Source organism: Pelobates fuscus, chromosome 6 (assembly GCF_036172605.1).
Source record: "Pelobates fuscus isolate aPelFus1 chromosome 6, aPelFus1.pri, whole genome shotgun sequence".
NCBI lineage: Eukaryota > Metazoa > Chordata > Amphibia > Anura > Pelobatidae > Pelobates > Pelobates fuscus.
The window spans coordinates 302,293,549-302,300,731 of NC_086322.1; positions in this window are offsets into that span (position 1 = coordinate 302,293,549).

Here is a 7,183-nt window from a genome sequence, read left to right on the forward strand (position 1 = left end):
ACTTTTATCTCCTGTTGTTCGGCTGTCCGTACACCCCCATTCGTTTACCGAACCCCCATCTGTGTTGTCCCCTTGTTCGCACCTTCTAACAACCGACCACTCCTGGCTGATAACCACAAATAAAGTGTTTCCCCTGTGTGGCCGTTAACCGAGCGCACATGTGCAAACAAATGGCGGCCATTTTGTTTTCTGAATGTAGGCAGCAGTACATGGTCGTCGATGGCGTAGAAATATTTTTGGCTACACGACCCCGCGAACACCCGGTAAACTGGTACCGCTGCCCATCCAACTTCCCGAACAGTTAATAGAACGGCGTTCGGGAGGCATAAACAGCCGAAAAGGGGGAACATTTGTATACTAAAAGTCAGGGGGAGCATTGTGCAAGAATCCCCGAAAGATGACCGGTCGTTGCCTTGTTTTCTCTGGTACTGTTTTGGGGCATCACCTCGTGGACGACCGGTCAAAATGTAATTCGAATGGCATTCCCGAACCACCGAAGGGATCTGAGTTATATTTTGTCAAAGTGTGTGCTCAGATCTAAGCTATTCGGTGATATGACTTTCGTGGGGTTCTGAACTATTCAAATGCATTTTTGGAGTGGTTTAAATTGTTGTAGATTTTTCTGTACCTGAGATAATTGAGTTATAGATTTTTCTCACGCAATTATCTCTCAGGCACAGAAGATCCTGGGAGGGAAAACCCTGTATTTTTGTGTAAGAGACCCCATGTAGGGGTCAGTGCATAAAAGCCGTGTGTGGCCAAAATAAAATCAGTTGACTCCCAGAACTGTGTGTCGTCTAGTTACCGGGGGGGAAAGGGTCTTAGATTATTATACTTCTTCTTTCAGCTACGAGGACTGAACAGCGGAGGTACCTATGCTGGGTATTGGAGCTCTGCTTTACTGAAACCAACAGAGGAGGACACGAACCCTAACAGTAAACAATGTGACAGAGCCCAGGGTGGAGCCCATTCAATAATCCCCCAGAATATTCAATCCAGCCTGGGATACCTTCCGGGTTATTCACAAAAGTGGGAAATTAATTTAGACAGAATTTAAAATTTTTGGTTAAAATAGCCACACAAAAGCGGTCCCTTTCCGAACAATTCAGTAGTCTAACAAAAATTTTGAGAAAAAAATGTCTCGGTCCACGAACGATCCTCGGTATCCCAACAAATCATGCCACAAACATGCTCAATGATAATGCTATGTGTAACGGACCGTTTCACTTACGAGAGGATAAAACCCAGTTTAGGCGATAATCCCCTTTCCAGATGCACAGGCAGCTACTGCAAACACCATTCTCCCGACTGGAACCACACGAACACCGGAACAGCTGAACAAGAAAAGCAGACATCGGCTTACACTCTTGGCAGTCAGCATACAATCCCATTCCCCCAAAGACCGAGACGACACATCGCTTTGAGGGTTAAGCAAGAACTCAGGACTGGGACACGCAGTCTGGCTTTTATTACAACCAAGTACATACAGGACACTCCCAGGGGGAGGATGAATTTAACCAATCACATGGATGTACCTCCCACACATTTCCTCCCCTTAGATTAGCACTTAACATAATTAACAGGGACACATTTTTACCCAAGTTTTGGATGTACCCTAAATACTTGGGGTACATCCACAAATCCAATATCTCCAGATAGCCCTAGTCTGGAGGGACAACATATGTTAAAATCAGCCCATTCGGATAAACGGTTCGGGAGTTATGGGACTTTAAAGTATTGACCGACCGCATGGGTAAAGTATCCGAAAACAGTTCCATGCATTTTGGCCCTGCGGTCGGTCACAAACAAGGGAACGCAAACAGACGAATTACTTGGGTTATAGAGACTAAGGGGGATTCGCATGAATCCCCTAGTTCGTATGGTTCTTTCTACCGAACGACGGGTCATTCGGTAGTTTCTATACGAAATCCTGAAAGTCTGGAGGTCTCAGCGGTGTTTGCCTAGTCGAGTGTCCGATTTCAGTTCCAGACACTCGACGGCAAAACACCGCTGTTCGGCAGTTAAAGATGGCCGCCGCCACGTGGTTGTTTCCCGAATGGCGGCCACCCAGAGGACACATAATACATTACATGGATTGCCAATTACCTGTTTGCAACATTGTTGCAAACGGTAATTGGAGGCACACTTAGTCCTGGGTGGTCTGGTTGTTCGGTAGTTTCCTCCATACAATGAATGGAGTGTTTCTACCGAACAATCAGATGAATGCTGTACATATATATATAACCCAGGTTAACTGCATACAACAATACATACATGACATTAAAGTATTAAAGGCAGGATTACTGTGCTACGCTCCACAGTCTTAAAGGTACAGTAGTCCCAAAAGTTCCAATATGTCCCTCGCTGCTTTTAAAGGGCCAGCAGCAGCAATACAAATTATTACCTGCCCAAATATAGTCTTTAAAGTGCAATATGTCCAGGGGCCATAGTCAGCGGGCAGGAGGCCAGCAGCCAGGCCTCTCCAGTTCACAGGGGCGAAGCTGGTTTCGCCACATTTCTCCCCTTTGCCAATTGGACTAACAGGGTACCTGACTTTCTGCCGGTCAGTGCCCTGGTTAGTCCAGCAACCCACCCACAAAACAGAAATAACAGAGCAGCCCACCCACACTAACCGGCTACTACATCTGGGTGAGGAAGGATTTTGTCCAAGTTCTGGTGTTTCACCACTGCTGGGTGGGAGACGGGTAGGCTGCCTTGGTGGGTTGCTGAGGGGGCAGAGACCAGCGGTACTCTGTCCTGTTGCCAGCACTACCACGGGAGTAGTCTGGTGGGCGTCTGGTTGCTGGAGACTGGCTGTCTCCCCTTTAGGTGCGCAGCTCGACTGCCGGAGGGGGAGACCGACTGTCTCCCCTTTGGATCCATCACACTGATGCTGGGGAACAGGACCGACCGTCCCTATCTCTTGTGCTGTAAGTGCAGAGACTACGGTCCCATCTGCACAGTTGTGGGGCTTAACATCTCCCCTTGGTGAGTTAGGCTGCCGCTGGAGAGAGGGTGTAACAAGCTCCTCTCTCTGGACGGTAAACTGCCGCTGGGGAGGGGGGTTAGCAGGCTCCTCTCCCTGCCACTCTCTCTGCTGGTGGAAAGGGGGACCAGCTGTCTCCCCTTTCATTCTCTTGTCCGGCTGCTGGGGTGCGAGACGGATTGTCTCTGCTCCCTGCAGGACACACTGCCGCTGGGGAGGATGGACGACACCATCAGCTCCCTGGGGCACACACTGCCGCTGGGGAGGGAGGACGCTGCTCTCCTCTCCCTTCCCTTCACACTGCCTTCTTGGCATATCACTTTGCTGCTGGGGGGCAGGAACAACAACCTCTGCCCCCTGTAACTCAGCCTGCCGTTGGGGAGGAAGGACTGCACCTTCGGCTCCTTTGGACACACACGGCTGCTGGGGAGGATGGACGACACCATCAGCTCCCTGGGGCACACATTGCCGCTGGGGAGGGAGGACGCTGCTCTCCTCTCCCTTCACTTCACACTGCCTTCTTGGCATCTCACTTTGCTGCTGGGGGGCAGGAACAACAACCTCTGCCCCCTGGAACTCAGCCTGCCGCTGGGGAGGAAGGACGACACCTTCATCTCCCTGGGTTTGCTCACAGGACCAGTCTAGGAACTCTGCCACTTCGGGTACTGCTGGTTGCTGTTGGGTGGGAGGGCCGGTTGTCTCTTCCCAGGCCTCATTGATGAGTCGCAGGTAATCCCCCTCCAGGTTCCATTCCTGGGTAACTAAATATCGTAGGTCTGCCTCGAGGTCAATAGCGCCAAAGAGACCCAGCATGTTCTCTCGGATGCCGTACAGGTCCCAAAAACGATAGTCGGTATCTTCCCCAAAGTCCTCGTCACCACTATTATCCCAAAATAGACCGGGGCCAGTGTAATCTCCGCCTTCTGGGAACTCATACTCTGCCATCCTGGGGACACACTGAGCCGCGTACCACTGTAGCGCCTGGTATGCGTCGTCGAGCACCAGTTCTGCGTATACTAGAATCTCGAGTCTAGTCACCCACTTTTCTGTGGTCTGTTTTCTCAGGAGGGGCATCCGCTCTGCCATTCTAGCCAGAATTCGCTGCCTTCTGCTGCGGCGCTGATCCCCTCGTGAATACTGTACTTCCTCTAGGGCTTCGTCCCACAATTCGGCTCTGGCAGACTCTCTGTACATCAACATGTGCTCCTCTGGGACTACTCCAGACCCCAGGCATACGTAACTGTACAATTTATCCTGCAACTTCTCCTCCATTTTCTGAGTTCCTTTGTAGATAGGGTCGCTGTACGGATACTAGCGTTGCCCTCAATTTGTAATCCAGAAATGGTGTTGTCTGTAGCTGTCCCTCTGGTTGTAGGAACGATCCCACCGCTGCCACCAATTGTAACGGACCGTTTCACTTACAAGAGGATAAAACCCAGTTTAGGCGATAATCCCCTTTCCAGATGCACAGGCAGCTACTGCAAACACCATTCTCCCGACTGGAACCACACGAACACTGGAACAGCTGAACAAGAAAAGCAGACATCGGCTTACACTCTTGGCAGTCAGCATACAATCCCATTCCCCCAAAGACCGAGACGACACATCGCTTTGAGGGTTAAGCAAGAACTCAGGACTGGGACACCCAGTCTGGCTTTTATTACAACCAAGTACATACAGGACACTCCCAGGGGGAGGATGAATTTAACCAATCACATGGATGTACCTCCCACACATTTCCTCCCCTTAGATTAGCACTTAACATAATTAACAGGGACACATTTTTACCCACAAATCCACAAATCCACAAATCCAATATCTCCAGATAGCCCTAGTCTGGAGGGACAACATATGTTAAAATCAGCCCATTCGGATAAACGGTTCGGGAGTTATGGGACTTTAAAGTATTGACCGACCGCATGGGTAAAGTATCCGAAAACAGTTCCATGCATTTTGGCCCTGCGGTCGGTCACAAACAAGGGAACGCAAACAGACGAATTACTTGGGTTATAGAGACTAAGGGGGATTCGCATGAATCCCCTAGTTCGTATGGTTCTTTCTACCGAACGACGGGTCATTCGGTAGTTTCTATACGAAATCCTGAAAGTCTGGAGGTCTCAGCGGTGTTTGCCTAGTCGAGTGTCCGATTTCAGTTCCAGACACTCGACGGCAAAACACCGCTGTTCGGCAGTTAAAGATGGCCGCCGCCACGTGGTTGTTTCCCGAATGGCGGCCACCCAGAGGACACATAATACATTACATGGATTGCCAATTACCTGTTTGCAACATTGTTGCAAACGGTAATTGGAGGCACACTTAGTCCTGGGTGGTCTGGTTGTTCGGTAGTTTCCTCCATACAATGAATGGAGTGTTTCTACCGAACAATCAGATGAATGCTGTACATATATATATAACCCAGGTTAACTGCATACAACAATACATACATGACATTAAAGTATTAAAGGCAGGATTACTGTGCTACGCTCCACAGTCTTAAAGGTACAGTAGTCCCAAAAGTTCCAATATGTCCCTCGCTGCTTTTAAAGGGCCAGCAGCAGCAATACAAATTATTACCTGCCCAAATATAGTCTTTAAAGTGCAATATGTCCAGGGGCCATAGTCAGCGGGCAGGAGGCAGCCAGGCCTCTCCAGTTCACAGGGGCGAAGCTGGTTTCGCCACACTATGTCTTACTTTAGACACATTTTAAATGCCAGAAGAACCATTACCTATCCCTACACAACCAATAATATCTCTTCTCTACTTATGCCATCAACGCTCATCATTGCAGGTAAAGTGAAGGAACATTTTTATTTCATTTACTGTACATTGTGTTATTTTTTTATGAGTTTATACATGTAAGGCATTATTAAACTGTAAATTTGTGTTAAAATGCTGTTATTTTGGGGGTCTCGAAAAGATTAATGAAATTTACATTAATTCTTATGGGAAAAGTTGATTCGGTTCTCGAACAAAATGGAACTGGAACGAACAGCCTTCTGGAATGGATTAAGTTTGAGTTCCGAGGTTCCACTGTACTGCTTCCCATTGGCGTTAATTTGAATTCCCTGTTACCCTCTTTTTAGTGAATAATCCTGACTATCACTCTTTTTGACTAGTATGGTGTAAAATGTGAAATTTCCTGGATGATTTCCAACACAATTCATATTGCTATGCCCATGGTCGCCATATGACAGTACAGAAGGAACGCAGGTCCTGGAGGAGTCGGGTAAGAATCAAACCATTCAAAAACTGTTCTTCTTACCGTAGGCACCACAACTACTACAGAAAGCTGTAGAAATTATGATGTGTCATTTCCTGCAACTTCTGTGCAATTAACATTTTCTAGTTTGTTTTTATTCTGGGAAGGGGGGTGAGGGGGCTGGAGAAATTGTGATGTGTTTAGTGCCCTTTTAATAGGCAATGTCTGAATATATATTTCACAGAAAGAGTTGTAGCTGCATGGGACAGCCTTCTAGCAGAGGTGGCAGATATTAAAATGGCTCTGTCACCTTTTGGGGTCTTTGAACATTTTACAAAAACAGCTTTTATGTAAAGCTCAAATGATTTTTTGGGGGTGTGGGGAGAGAAGGGGTGATAGAGCCTCTAATACACAGCAAAGTTTTCAAAACTAATAGCATTACTCAGTAAAGTGTGAATTTTCTGGACATTAAAGTAAGTTTTAATTGGACGTAGCTGGACTGGAAAATAATCTTTAAGTCAGCCATGCTTTCAGTTATTCTGGCGTAAAATTCAAACTGCACTTCAAATTCATGAGCCTCCTGCGGTCCACTAACAGATCACCAACAAGGTTACGTGAGAATTCAACGTGAACTTATAATTTAAGGTCAAAATTAGGGATCGACTTGTATTGATTTTTTTAGAGCCGATATCGAAACCGATAATCTGTGAACTTTCAGGCCGATAGCCGATAACTTGCAAATATTCTGTACATTTACCATTTTGAAAAAATAAACAATTTCTAAAGGTAAATGCACAAAATATACATGCCACATGTAGTGGATGCAGTGTGTTTAGACAGGGGAGCTGTGTGTGTTTGTCTGGTAGATGCAGTGTGTATATATAGTGAATGCAGAGTGTGTGTATATAAGGAATGCAGTGTGTTTGTGTAGTGTGTATAGTGTGTGTGCATATAAAGAATGCAGAGTGTGCGTGCTTGTGTAGTGTGTATAGTGTGT